The sequence below is a fragment of the Leucoraja erinacea genome, chromosome 12, assembly GCF_028641065.1.
Source record: "Leucoraja erinacea ecotype New England chromosome 12, Leri_hhj_1, whole genome shotgun sequence".
NCBI classification, from domain to species: domain Eukaryota; kingdom Metazoa; phylum Chordata; class Chondrichthyes; order Rajiformes; family Rajidae; genus Leucoraja; species Leucoraja erinaceus.
The window spans coordinates 21675460-21691747 of record NC_073388.1 but is presented as its reverse complement, the minus strand read 5'-3'; positions in this window follow the sequence as shown (position 1 = coordinate 21691747).

The window sequence follows — 16288 nt, the reverse complement described above, 5'->3', positions numbered from 1 at the left end:
ACATTCACCATAACAACTTTTTGGTTATGAAGAACACCAGTAATCATTAAAAATCTACCATATGGATCGTAAATTGTTTCATAATGAACAACAAAATTGAGGAGTCAATAAAAATAGAGACTCCTTTCACCTTAGCCTGTGAATTTGAATGAAACTGCTGTCCTCTCCAAAACTTAAAACATTTTTGATAGTCGTCTTTCCTTACATGAGTTTCATGAACAAAGGTAATCTGAGCATTTAGTCTTCGAAGAACTTTTAAAAAAAATTCCTCTTAATGGGATGGTTCAAACCATTCACATTCCATGAAAGGAAGTTAATAACTTTATCCATATTGTTTGTAAAAATCATGTGGAATGTAAAGGGTTAATTTCTTAAAGCATAACAGTTCATGATACTGGAAGGAAAAGAATCTAAGGTGGAGCCAGAAGTGACGACATTTCAGACATTCAGTTCAAATTCTGCCCAGATAGAAAAAACTAAGCTAAAAGAAAAATATCCCCCCCCCCCCCCCCACCTATGCAAAGCCCAAAACTGACCAGTAGGCTGTCAGTACTCTACCTAATCCCTTCCCTACTCCCATCTCTCCTAATGACAGCACCCAACGTAAAAATAAGGCATATTTACCACTCAATAGCCAAAACAAAATTAATGTTATGGTTAAAAACTGCATGTTAACTGTGGAAGACAAGAACTACTTCATATTATTTATCCAAGGTCAAAATATGATAAACAAGAACTGCTTCACTTTGTCTGTCCAAAGACAGGGAAAAAACTCCTTTGATGGATATTTTAAAAATAGAAAAGCTAACAAAGAAGATCTTAAAAGTTAATATATAATACCATTACATGAAATTAACAGTATCTTAGAGAAGATAAATGTTGTTTGATACCATCATACTAAATTCTAAAAAGTAATTAAAGAACAACTCATCCAATTAAATTCTTAATCATTTACAAAATGATACATTGTCAAAATAGGAACAATAAATCTCCAATTGTAACTTAATCAACTATCAGTAGCTCCCCGTCACGGCTTCACCCCCATAAGCCTCCAGAAAGCTGGAAGCGTCTTGAGGATTGTTAAAAAATCGGTTGTTACCATTAAAGAGTCGTATACGCAGTCTAGCTGGATAAAGCAAGGCGGGGCGCAACTGTTTCTCAAACAACTCAGACATTCCATTATGGAAAGACTTTCTCAATTCCAAAAGCTCACAGCTGTAATCAGGACCAAACCAAAACTTGCATCCTTCATATTCAACCATGCCCAACTTTTTTGCTGCTTGGAGAATATTCTCCTTCATCTGCAAGAAGTGAAACCGAATGATCAAATGTCTCGGTTTATCTTGGAGATCAGATTTCTTCCCAATCCGGTGTGCGTTATCCAAAATTGGAAGATTTTCATAGTGCTCAGTGTTGAAAGTCTCCTTTATCATTTTAGAGGCATATTTTATAACATTATCCCCTTCTTGACCTTCAGGCAAATCAACAATTCGCAAATTCAGTCGACGGCTTCTGTTTTCCAGAACCATATTTTTAATCTTGTTTTGCTGGAGTGCCCGAGTACTTTCATTCATTTTCTATTCCAGTTTTTCAATCTTCAAATCTCTTTCCTGGCCCGAGGTTCGCAAGTTATCAATTTGTTCCTTCTGTTCACAAAATTCATCTTGTAACATAATCAGCTTGTCTTGAACTTCTTGAATTTGCTAGAAATTCCTTTCATCATTTTTTCCAAACTGCAAAATCTTGTTTTCATGATACCAGAGATATCGGAGTCAGAAGCTGTGCCTTCCCCACGCTCCTTGGAGAAGCTTTCACTCTTGTCTCCATCCTTTAGACGATTGAAGTGTATAAAAGTGTTATCAACACTTTAAGAAAGGTTAGACTGTGCCTTGAAATCGAGTAATAACAAGTAACAATGAAAGAGTGGTAAGCAAGAAGTTAAAAGCAAACAAAGTTACAACCTTTACAGCATGCTGCCACTAGGAAAGTGTGTGACAACTATTGACTGTAAAATGAGGGAATCCTTTATGATGGATGTGAAATGAGGTAAAATGAGAGGAATCTATCAGCCATGATTGAATGGTGGTGTAGACTCGATGGGCCGAATGGCCTAATTCTATTCCAGTAACTTGTGAACTTGTAAGTCAGCATAATTTTACAATGGAGAAATACAGAACACCTGGTCAGAGCACTCCAAAAAGTTGTTACCTTGGAAGGCAAAGATTTATGCTACCATGTTAAAATGTATAGAGGCTTCATTAAAAGGGAGAAACCAAGGAGGAGGAATAACCAGATAATTTTCAAATACTTGGACTAGAATAAATAGAGTTTCAATTTCCCCGGTGAATTTCTTATTGTACGATGGGGATCAGAATTGGACTCTCTTATTCACAATGTATAGCAATGTTCTAAGGCCTGATGATAATCCAAAGGTGTGAGGTCAGGTTAAATACATGACCATGAATATGGCAGAAGGAGTATAATGTAGATTATTTGTAAAAATCCAACCTTTGGTTGATAAAAATTAATAAAGAGGCTACTCTTTAAATAGTGAGAAACTAGTAAATGTTGGTGTGCAAAGTGATGTGGATGTGCTGATTCATCAGACACAAAAAGTCTGTGAAATTAGAAGGGAAATAGTTTTCTTGCTTTTACTGGAAAAGGGCTTGGTGTATACAAGTAAGAAAGGCTGGCTGAGATTACACAAAGCTTTGGTAAAGCCTCATTTTGAAGCTTGTGCATAGATTTGGTCTCTCCACTTAACAAAAATATATACTTGTCTTGGAGCCATTGCAGCAGAGGCTTGTTAAATCCATATCAGGGAAGACAATCTTATCCAATGAAGGGAGGGTGAGATGATTGACCTGTAGTCATAATGTTCAGAAGAATGAGAGGCGATCGCACAAAGACATGCAGGATTCTGAGAGATTGCTCTTCGGATAAGGAGCTAACTGTTTTATAAAGATATCTCATAAAGATGAAACATTTTATTAATCTGAAGGTTGTAAATCTCAACCTCAGGTGATTATGGCTGTCCTGTGACTGAGAATTTTCAATGCTGAGGGTGGGAGATATTTGGACACAAATGAGTTGTGATAATGGAGAATGAGTGGGGGAAATGTACTTGAGCGGTTTGATCGACCATAAATGTGAAGGGAGGCTCAAGTGACCAAAGGGCCTACTCCTGCTTCATTCCCCAGGTTCTCATACATTTACTGAATTTGTAATCATGACTAAAATGAATCTTAACTTTGCAGGTGAAGTTTAGTTTAGTTTTTAGTTTGGTTTAGAGATACAGCACAGAAACAGACCCTTTGGCCCATCGAATCTGTGCCGATCAGCGATCCTAGCACTATCCTGCACACTAGGGACAATTTACGATTTATTTTACCGAAGCCAATTAAACCACAAATCAGTACATTTTGGATTGTGGGAGGAAACCAGAGCTCCTGGAGAAAGCCCACGTGGTCACGGGGAGAATATACAAACTCCGTATAGACAGCACACATAGTCAGGATCAAAGCCGGGTCTCTGGCGCTGCAAGGCAGCAACTCTACCGCTGCATCACCATGCCACCATGCCATTATTAAAGTCACTTTACTTTAATAGCTTTTAAAATATTTTGTAATTTACTATTAAATAGTAATAATTATTAAAAGCAATAACAACCATTTTTAAGCATCAAAAGTAAATCAAATATCTTTTGAGTACTGTATAGCAAGTCTAGGCATGGTGGAGCAGCATTTAACTTCAGCCAGTGTATGCTGCATAATATTACAAGATAAAATCGACGCAATCTAATTCTGAGAGTCAGACAGAAACTCTACTGCGTCATGCAGAAATCTAATATTTTGTGTCTTACAGTATATTGAAGTGATCTGAATGAGAAGTAGTGGAAACCCTCCAGAGACATTACAAATTAGAAATACAGGAATCTTTCCTGACTTACAGGACATGACTGAAGAAAAATTTGTTCAACGTTGAATGGAATGATTTGGTGACTTAAGAGCTAATTTGTAAGATATTATGGTTTATAGAGAGAGTAAATTGAAAGCACTTCTTCATATTGTGGTGTGAACAAGAGTAAAGCAGATGCAAGGATTATATCAAATGGCTCATCTTCGGGGAAATAGATAGCTCAAACGATAGACTGTTTCTAAAAGCAATTAGATCATGTGATGTGTCAGAAAAGTGTTTTTGATTTTATCTTTAAAACTTCTGTTAATTGCCTAAGGGAAAGAGAGTTTTTGTTAGTTGGTCATATGAGGTCTCAAGACAAGACACGGGACTGAGTCAGCAGTGATACAAATACTACATCTATTAGAACAACAATGTCTATCTCTGTTGATAGGACATTGCTGAAATGTTTACAAAGACTATTAAGGGTGATGAAATTTGGAGCCTAAAGAAAAACTGATAACAAATTGAATGTACATTGCATCAGCAGCTTGGTTGTTGGCAGTTTCGCTAATGGTTAATGTTGATGTAAATCCATCATAACTTCTTCACAAGTAATATTCACACTGGATCTTAATTGGAAAATGAAACCTTTCAGCTCTCTTGCAGCAGGTGTCAAAGATCAAATACTTGACATAAATGTTGAGGACCTGCCTTGCAGGCTTGAAGCATCCCAAACACCACTGAACAGTATCAGAGCCACAAGAGACACAATAAGGAAGCCCTGTCCTCAGCTTTGACAATCATCAAAATTGTGAAGATAATTCAATGTTAAATGTCGCTGACATTCAAGGAATTTTTAAAGCTGTCATTCCTTTTTTTCAAAAACAGTTTAAAATATTATTTAATGAATCAATTTAACATTCTACCTATCATTACAAAACTCAGATCTCTGAGGAAGGGTCTTGACCCGAAACGTCACCAATTCCTTCTCTCCAGAGATGCCGCCTGTCCTGCTGAGCTACTCCAGCATTTTGTGGCTATCTTCGGGATTGATGGCTGAGGCAGATATGATAGTGGTATTTAAGAGACTTTTGGTTAGGTATAGGGATATGCAGAGAATGGAGGGATATGGATTATATGCAGGTGGATGGGAGATGGCATCATGCTCGGTACAGACATTGTGGACTGAAGGGCCTGTTGTTGCACTATATTATTCAATGTTCGATGTAGAGTAAATGTTGTTTCCCTCCCCCTGTCATAGAATCCATCACCCGCATCTCCTCTAGTTCTGCTCTCACTCCCCTTCCTCCTGGATGGTCTCTACATCTGGGCTTGGATGGTATGAGATGCATGGGGTGTGATTATAATGACAGTCCAAGTCCAGCATGATTTGACCCATCAGTCATATGAAAGGAAGATTTTATGAACAGCATTTAATTAGGATGAAGTAATTGGAAACCTTCCACTGTTTATATACAGACCTGCATGAGAGACTTAAGGACAATCACTTTCCCCTTCCAAGTCTCAACTCTGTGGAAAGGTATGGAATGTTAAGAATATGTAACCTAATTACCTCAACAGTTGGAATAGCTTAGAAACAAATGAATCTATATTAGGTTGTGATATTCTGAAATTGTGATTCGTGCTTTCTGAAAGACTTAAAGACATGTTGATCAGACAATCATTTTAATGTTGCACAGTCAAGCATTATTTGTACAAATTCAAATAGTGGGACTTTTATAGTTCATTATCATAGAAAAAACAGAGTATGTGTGTGACTTGTGGATAAATATATTGAAATCATGATGGACAAAATTGTACTCTGCTTCTCCAAAATACTGATCTTGCAGCAATCAATTTGAATTTGACCAAAGACTGTCGATGTATTTTGTTCACAATGACCTGCTCTTCATCTTAAGGATGATCATGAGCAAATTCCAGATGAGGATGGTTTGTTGGTGTACCTTAATTCACTTATTAGAGAAACACTAAGATTCCCAAATGCAGCATCCGATGATATTTTAAATAATGTTTTTTTTTTAATTCCTTGAATTCATTGGGAAATTTATCTTGATCTTTTCATCCATCCTACCCTCATTCTCACTCCACCTCTGTCTCAATCTGAGGGCATATGTTCTTCAATGTCCTGTCCTGCAATGTGAGATTGGGATGTTTGTGTCTGTGCTGCTCCCTCATTCTCCATGTCTCATCCCTTCTCTCTCACTTTCTCCATTTGAGTCTACATATATCTCTTTTCGTTTTGTGCCATTTCCCTTCTGTTTCTTCTCCCTTCCTACTTCCATTCTTGTTCTCTCTCTCTATCTTCCTCACATGTCCACACCACCAATAACTTCCCACTTTCCTTTGCTGTCCCATTCTCCTGCGTATGATTTTGCATTTGTCATTTCATCTCTTTATTTCCCTCTCTGTCTTTCAGCTTTTTGTCTGCTTGGATAGGCAATACAAACATTTAGTGTACATTTCATAACTTTTAATGGCCGTATGTTACCGATATTGCAACCAATGGCAGATACAAATTAAAATGGCTGAAGGAAGATGAATAAAATTGGCAAAAAATAGCAATAGATTTGACAATTGGGAGGATCTGGAAATGTGCAAACTACAGGATAAATATGATTTAACCAATTTCATACAAAAAAATAATAGTTCTAATGGTATGTATAATATAGATTAGCAAAAGTAATTACAGACCCTCTGGAAGTTAAAATGGAAAAATCATAAGGGGAAGCTAGAAATAGAAAAATTAAATGCCTTCAATACCTCCTCGACCATGATCCTGACTGCCCTTGTGACACTTCCATTGACTGCCCCAGGTTCCACATCCTCATGTTTACTTGTTATGTTTATCTTATTTGTGTGCTGGTGTTTATTTTTATCTTGGTGTATGTGAAAATAAATGTCCTTTGTCCTTTGACCTTTGTCATGTCTTTCTCCACAGTAAAAACAGAGGAGCTCATTAGGACTTTGACCATCCCCTGTGGCTTCACACAGAGATGACTGCTTTGATTCTTGAGGAGCCCCATTCTTTCTGTTTACTCTTTTTCCCTTAATGTACATAAAATCTATTGAGATTATCCTCAATATTATCTGCCAGAGCTAACTTCTGTCCCCTTTTTGCCCTCATTTTCTTTTTTAGTATTCTCCTCACTTCCCAAAACTCCTCCAGGGATACACTTGATCCCAGCTGTCCCATACCTGCCTATGCCTACCCCATGCCTACTTCTTATTCTTGACCAGAGCCTCAATTTATTTTCTCATCCAAGCTTCCTCTGCCCACCTGCCCTGTCCTTCACTCTATGAGGAACATGTATGTCCTGGACTCTTGTCAACACACTTTTAAAAACATCAATTTTACAGACATACATTTTCCTTCAAACACCTGCTCCAGACAACTTGACCAAGTTGCTGTCTCATACCTTCAAAGTTGGCCTTGACCCAATTTCGAGTCTTAACTCATGGGCCTGCCCTGTTTCTATCCATAATTATCTTAAACCTCAAAGAACAGTCATGCATAGGATTTCTCCCCACTATCAATCGAGTTTAAGCCCAACCGCTTACCACCAGCGAACCTGCCTGCCAGCATTCTAAAAATCCTGTGATCTCCAATCGCCTGCACAGCCTCCAACCTTATAAATTCCTAACTCCCCATTGCTCGCCCATTTTTATCTCCTTCCCAAAATCCTCAAGGAGGACTGTGCAGACCCGTGCTTCTGCCTGCTCCTGTCTCATGGAACTAATCACCAAATAATTCGATTTCATTTTGTCCCTCCTTGTCCAGTCCCTTTCGACCTACATATGTAACAAGTCACACACTCTTCACCACTTTAATAACTTTCTATACCGAGGCCACCATCACCTCATCTTTACCATGTACGTCTAGTCCCTTTACACTTCCATCTCCCACGAGGAATTCTTCAGGACTCTTCAGTTCTCTTCAGTTCTTCCTTGAACAAGGACCCAATCATTTCTAATTCTAACTAACACTCTCCCCATCTCATGAAACTTTTCCTCCCCTTCAATAACTTGTCTTTTGATTCCTCTCACTTTCTTCAAGTCAAAGTAAACTAAACTAAAATCTCTAAATTAAAAGATGCAGTCATGGGTATTTTTGTTGGTTATGTTCCAAATGTACCCGGGCACCATTTACCAACTCATTCTCCACCACATCAACACCTGCATCGGAGCTTCCTCCTACACCCGTGCATTACTCATTGATTTAATCAACTTTACAACTAACGTCCACCATGGCCTCAAATTCACTTGGACCATCTCTTACACCTCGATCCCCTTTCTCAATCTCTCCGTCTCTATCACTGGGGACAGATTAGTGACTGATGGCTATTACATAACCACTGACTTCCACAGCTACCTTGACTACACGTCCTCCCACACTGCCACTTGCAAATACGTCATCCCTTAATTTCTCCAACCCTATCGCATCTACTCCCAAGATGAGGCTTTCCCCTCTTGGACATCCAAGATGTGTTTTCCCATCTGCTGGTGTAGATGGAGCCTCACCCATATCTCCTATATAAACCACATGCTGGTAACCCTCCTCTACGCCCTTTCCAAAACCTCCACATCGTTTTTTTGTAATGGGGCCACCAGAACTGCATGCAATACTCCAAATGTGGTCTAACCAAAGTCCTATAAAACGGCATCCTGGCTTCCAAACTCTTATACTCAATGCCCCGGCTTATGAAAGCAAGCATACCCTATGCCTTCATTACCACTCTATCTACAAGTGTTGGCATTTTTAGAAACTTATGAACTTGGACTCCAAGATCCCTCTGTAAATCAGTGCTGTTAAGGGTCATGCCATTAATTGTATAATTTCCACTTACATTTGGCCTCCCAAGGTGCAACACATCACACTTCCTGTGATTAAACGTCATCTGCCATTTCTCCTCCCATTTCTGCAGCTGATCTATATCCTGCTGTATACCTTGATAGCCTTCCTCAGTCTGTCCCCAGCGATCTTGGTGTCAAATGCAAATTTACCAACCAACCCGTTTACTTCCAAGTAATACATATATATCACTATTAGCAGAGGTCCCAGCTAGATTCTTGCAACACTCCACTGGTCAAAGACCTCTAGCCTGAATGTTGTCCTTCCACCACAACCCTCCGTTTTCTGTCAGTAAGCCAGTTCTGAATCTGAAACTCACGCTGAGCCCCTAATTAGCCCTTCCAAATGGAAGTAAATCCTATCACAATGAATCCTCTCAATTAGCTTCCCTAACACTGACGTGAGGCTCACCAGTCTGTAATGAATTGGATTCTCTCTACTTCCCTTCTTAAATAAAAGAACATTAGCTACTCTCTAGTCATCTGGGACATCACCTGTGGCTGGTGAAGATGCAAAGATCTTTATTAAACCTCCTGCAATCTCCTCTTTTGCCTCTCTACTTAACCTGGGATAAATACCTGAGAATGTATCCTCCTTAATGCTCTTCAAGAGCCCCAACACCTCTTCCTTCTAATCTGAAATCCCATTGCATATTAGTATTCTCCTCACTGATCTCACTCTCCTTTTTGTCCTTCTCCTTGGTGAAACAGATGCAAAGTACTTGTTTAGTACCTCACCTTCATACCCAGACTCCAAGCACAAAATCCCTTATTGATCATTCATCAGTCCTTCTTGTTCCCTGGTTACCCTCCTGTTTTTAATATAGGTATAAAAAGCTTTGGAATTTTCTTTAACGACTTGCCAAAGCCATTTCATGATCCATCTTTGGCCCTTCTAATCACCAGCTAGAGTTCTTTCTTTCTTTCTTTCTTGATATTCCTCAAAGGCCCTGTCTGATGTCATCCTCTTAACCCTTGTATGCGCTCCCTTTTTCTTTTCGACCAAATTTAACATAACAATAACTGATAATTTAAATTTTACTTTAGTCTTACGATCCAGTGTGGAAACAGTCCATTCGGCTAACCAAGTCTGCGCCGACCCAGCAATCACCCCGTACACTAGCACTATTATATACGCACTAAGGACAATTTACAATTTTACAGGCTTATTAACCAACAAGCCTGTACGTCTTTGCAGTGTGGGAGGAAACCGGAGCACCCAAGGAAAACCCATGCAGTCACACGGAAAAGATACAAACTCTGTACAGGCAGCACCCATAGTGAGGATCAAACCCAGGTCTCCGGCGCTGTAAGACGGTAACTCTGCAGATCCACAACGGTGCTGTCCAAGCTTTTCAGAAGTTTATATCCATTCCCTTCAGATTTTAAAAAGATTGTATCCATCTCTCCTGGATCTCTGCAGTACCCGCGATTATTCTATCAGCCTTAACAGTCTGTGGAAGTCCAAATGTTTGCATGCCCCTCACACATTCCAGAAAATCCACCTATCTCACCATTCCACCTATTTTTCCAGCTCAGTCAGAAACCAGATCTGAGGAGATAATGGGATGGTCAGCATTTTGGGTCAAGACCCTGCATCAGGATCCTCCCCCATCCTGATGCCGTCTCAAACCAAAACATCAACTATATATTTGCCTCCACAGATGCTACTTTACCCACTGAGTTCCTCTCACAGTTTTATTTTGCTCCTGATTCCAGCATCTGCAGTCCCTGGTGTCTCCAGTACTGGGAAATCTGATGCCTGAATGACTGAGCTGTTTTGAATTTGAGATGAGTACAAAGAATGATGGAATTTCCTTAAGATACAGGGAGGAATCTAATGGATTTGAAGAGAGGCATCTGGACCTTCTTTCTGGCAGAGGCATTATGTTTCCCAGCCAGACGTGGCAGGGAGGTGTTGGATATGATGGCTCCATGCCAATAAGTTATTCCCCTGCTGCCCTTGGAATTTCTGCTCATGTCAGTGCAGAAGGATTAATGTGCACAATGCCTCAAATCACAAAGTGCAGATTTTTATTTGAAGTCGTCATTGAGTTTCTCTCAAGGAAATAAAAAATCGTTCTTAAAATGAAATTAAATATGTTCTTGAAGTTTAAGTAAAGCCAAAACAAAACTACGATTGGGATCAGATTTTTTTGCAAAGTCAAAGTGCAGAATTGGAGATGAGCCATATTACTATCTGCTGCCAAGGATAAACAAAGGAATTATCAAATTTATTTCAAAAGTTTGACAAATAAAAAAATATTTTACTTTTACTTCATGTGAGGCATTCACTTGGTTTCCATTCGCCCTGGTTATCTAGTTTTGTATCTACTACTTGGTAAATATAACCATTGGTTTATTAGACCTCTGAGATTAAGTATGTTAGTTGGATCTGATAATGAATGCAATCTCATATTAATTGTGTTTTCATAAGTGATTGTGTCTGACATCTATCAATAAGCACATAAAAGATTAATATGCTACTATCCGTGTTGCTGCCGTGATGTCAACATCAATACAAACAAAAGAAAAGAGCAATAGGCCAAGTAGCTCATTATCCCTGCTCCACTTTTTGGCAAGGTCCCGACTAGCTTTTTACATTTCACTTTGTTGTTCTAGCCCCAATCCCCATATTTATTGATTTGCTTGGTGTCAAAATCTATCAGTCACATTCTTGAATATATTGAATGAGGAAGCATCCATATCCACTAAGGTAGAGAATTTTAAACGTGGTCCTCTTCATAGAAACGTTTCTCTTCCTCTGTCAAAACAGGCCAATAATGGGACAATGTTGTCCAATTTAAGATGTTCCATGTAAGTCCCGTACTATCTATTATATATATCCAGCTCTGAAAACCTAAAAATTAATCCCCAGTGGGTAATGCCAAATGTACTATACATTTATATTAACACGTTACATTCTACAACATTCAATTGACTTTTGATCCCATTCACACAGAATAAGTTGAAGTAATCTTCAGGATTGCCTTACCTTAATTATTCAATGTTTAAAATCTTTCAGTGTGATCCTCTCTTAATTGTCCTTCTTGTTACTGTCGGGTGATCACTTTTTTCTTTCCACGTTTCTCATGTCCTTTGTACAGGAGATCTGTCGTATCTCTTCTCCTTTGCTGATAATATTCTGATGATTTTCTGCTGCAGTTATCAAATAGGAGCTGTAATATTCATGTATTCCAATCAGTGTATTGTAAACTCAACGTTGTTTAACATAACTGCTGTCGGGAAAATACTGGAATCCATTTTTAAGGAGATAAGAGCAGAACATTCAAAAATCACAATGCAATCAAGCAGAGTCAATGTGGTTCAATGAAAGAAAATCCCGCGACAAATTTGCTAGATCTCTTTGAGGATGAAAAGAATACTGTGGTGGAGCCAGTTGATGTAAATTACTGGGATTTCTAGAGGGCATTTGATAATGTGTTATGTAATAAGGCCAATGCAAAGATATGAGTGCCTGGGGTTGGAACTAATATATTGGCATGGATGGGAGATTAGCCAACAGTAAACAGTATTGAGATTAATTAGTCATTTTCCAACTGGCAATAGTAGCTAGGGAAGTGCCATAGGGTTCAGTAATGGACCCTCAACAACCAAAATTCTATATTAATGATTTAGATAAAAGAACCAATTTCATTGTTGCTAAATTTGCTGATGAAACAAAGTTAACGATTTGTGAGGAGGGTTGAACTAGCCTGCAATGGGATAGAAATACATTGGATAAGTTGGAAAGAAGTTAGCAGATAGAATATAATATGGAAAATATGAGATACCCACTGTGGAAGGAAGTTTTTAAAAACAATTGTTGTTTAAATGAAATGCGACCACAAAAAGCTGTGGTTCTAAAGGTATCTAGAAGTCCTAATATGTGAAACAAAAAAGGCTGGCATATAGGAATAGCAAGTAAATAGGAAATGATTGGAATGGTCACCTTTTTGGTAAGGGGTTTAGAGTATATAAGCTGGGAGGTTCTAGTGCAACTTTACAGGATGATTGACATACTGCAGGTGGAGAACTGAATACAGCATTTGTGGTACATTTAAGGAAGGATATTCTTGCATTGCAGGCAGTACAGATAAGGTTTATTAAGCTGTTAAGCTGTTTCCCGGAAGTTGACAATATGAAGATAGGTTGAGCAAGTTAAGCCCACACTTGCAGAAGTTTAAAGGAATGAGAGGTGATTGGATTGAAATAAATACAATTCGTAGTGAGTTTGATAGGATTTTGCTTCATGTGTCAAACATAATTTTTCTAGGCCTCAATACTCCTTACAAATACAACCCTATTATATTTGTGCTAATTGTGTACAAGCTGTTAATATTCTGTAAAATTATTTCTCAGTATTATCATTCATCTGCAAATTCTCTTTAATATTTTAGCAGATATAGTTACAGCATTTAGGAGATATTTGGACAGGTACATAGATAGGAAGCTAAAAGGATACAGACCTTTACGGCCAAATAGGATTCACTTAGAAATATATCAACATCGGGATCGACAAAATGAGCCAAAAAGGCAGTTTCTGTGCTGCATTCATTTCTTGATTCTATTGCTTCTCCTTCTTAATATGTCAACAGATATAAGAAATTTACACGTGGCATTGATGTACAGCTGATCAGTAACAACACCAGAAACAAGATGAGTCTAAAGCATTACTATAAATGGGGAAGCTGTCATATTTTAGTAAATTGATTTGAACCATGCACTTCATTGAACATTTAGCCTTTCATGGTCTCCCTTGAAGCTAAATTCTGCATTCAACTAAATATAACTTTTAATCTCTCAAACTGAAGGGGACGTAAGCAGAACCATATTTAACAGAGTTCATTGAAAAAATGAGTGACCTGATATAATGCGGTTTTGAAGCAGCAGTATTTTTGTTGCTTTATTTTATTGATACGCCGTAAGACAATTGTTTCATTTACTTACATTTATTTTGTCTTTGATGATTGTCAGAACATTTTCAGTATGGTCTAAACTCTGAAGAAAAAATGCTCAAACTGACATGTATTTCAGCCTCAATTCCTAAAAGTTGACAAAATCATGGATTGATCATTTCAAGATGCAGCATTTTCTAGAACTATGGGGCCCTTGTGAATGAATCCGCTTTTTCACTGCACCTCAGTACATATGATAATAATAATAATAATAAACCTAAACTTTAAAGTGCCCTTGGGAGTAGTTGGGAAGCCAAGTGCACTGAAGTGACAATGTTGAGGGTGCAGCCTCTATCTAGATCATTGGTTTGCACTTCTCACTGAACTACATATGGCTGCGCTCCCCTTATATTGTCATGGAGTCATACAGCATGGAAACAGGCCCATCGGCCCAATTTGCCCATACTGACCAAGATGTCCCATCTGCATTAGTCCCACATGCCTACTTTTGGCCCATTTCGTTCTAAATCGTTCCTATCCATTTACCTGCCCAAATGACTTTTAAATGTTGTGATAGCACCTGACCCAATGACTTCCTCTGGCACCTCATTCCATTTACTCACCAAGCATTGGGTGAAATAGTTGCCCTTCAGGTTCCTGTTAAATCTTTTCTCTATCACCTTAAAACTATGTACTCTGGTTCTTGATTCTCCTACTCTGGGTAAAAGACTCTGGGCATTTACCCTCTCTATTCTCCTCATGATTTTACATGATCTTATAAGATCACCCCTCACCCTCTGCACCCCAAGGAATAATATCCTAGTCTGCTCAACCTCCGCCTATAGCTCAGGCCCTGGAGTCCTGACAACATCCTCGTAAATCTTCTCTGTATCCTTTCCAGCTTAACAACATATATGGTGGATAAATGGGGAAGATTTGTTAATGGTGACTGTAAAGGAGAGGCATGGAATTGTGCAAGAATATGGTGAGAAGGAATATCAGCACGTTTTTGAAAAGGGGAACATGACAAGCCAGATGGAGAGAGGGAGATGAGATGATCTACAGATTGATGAGTTGATAGAAGAGTGGTGTGATGCAGAAGAGCTAAATGAGGAAATTATGGGGGCTTGAGGAAATTACGCAACACAGTATAGATGCGTGTACCACTGAACTTCCCTTTCTTGATGAAATTAGATCATTAAACTGCTTTTGGCATCTCCAGACATGAGAGTTCACATACCTGCTGTTCATTTCTGTGGCACCTTTTGCCAGCCTTTCCCACATTGAAATGCGCCTGTCCAAACAACCACCATATTTACCTACCCATCCCCTTCTGCACCATGTCAACAGGGGAGATGATCTTCCTATGTCCCCTTACAGAACCCAGCATGATGTGCAGAAATGGTCATTAAACCAAGTATCAACCATTGCTTGTGTTTGTCTTTTTTGTGCCGAATGAGATGGATAACTAACGACTACCAAATCACTTGTTTCAGTATCCTTTAAATATTGGAGATAGATGGGTATGGACACCATCATCTTGATGATACAACTTAATTGGTTAAGAAATCTAAAACTAATCTGTTAATGCAATGGCTGGTTGAAAAAATGCAACTCTCATTCACACTTGAGACTTATGGATTTCCATTCCACTTGCTACTATTCACCAATCTCTTACTCCACTCAAATTATCTCTGAACACAACAAGACTTGCGTCAATAGTTTCTTCCGCTGCCCCCACTGTTTGCCAGCCACAAGTATAACCCAAATCAGATTCATCCTTGTGGAAACAAGGAACTGCAGATGCTTGTTTATACAAAATGACTCAAAGAGCTGGAGTAACTCAGCGGGTCAATAGTATTTCTGGAAAAGCCATGAATCATCAATTTATTTACACGTGTACCGAGGTACAGTAAAAACCTTTGGTTTATCCATAAAACATGACATTTCGGGTCGGGACCTTTCTTAGAAACAGAAACATCGAAAAATAGATGCAGGAGCAGGCCATTCGGCCTTTCGAGCCAGCACCGCCATTCATTATGATCATGGCTGATAATCCAAAATCAGTACCCCGTTCCTGCTTTCTCCCCATACCTCTTGATTCCTTTAGCCCTAAGAGCTAAATCTAACTCCATCTTGAAAGCATCCAGTGAATTGGCCTCCACTGCCTTCTGTGGCAGAGATTCACAACTCTCTGGGAGAAGACATTTTTCCTCATCACAGTCCTAAATGGCCTACGCTTTAATCTTAAACTGTGACCCTTGGTTCTGGACTCCCCCAACATCGGGAACATATTTTCTGCATCTAGCCTGTCCAATCCTTTACGAATATTATATGTTTCTTTAAAATCCCTGCTCATCCTTCTAAATTCCAGTGAATACAAGCCCAGTCGACCCATTCTTTCATATGTCAGTCCTGCCATCCCGGGAATTAGCCAGATGAACCTACGCTGCACTCCCTCAATAGTAATAATGTCCCTCCTCAAATCAGGAGACCAAAATTACTCACAATACTCCAGGTGCAGTCTCACCAGGGCCCTGTACAACTGCAGAAGGACCTCTTTACTCCTATACTCAAATCCTCTCACAATGAAGGCCAACATGCCATTAGCTTTCTTCACT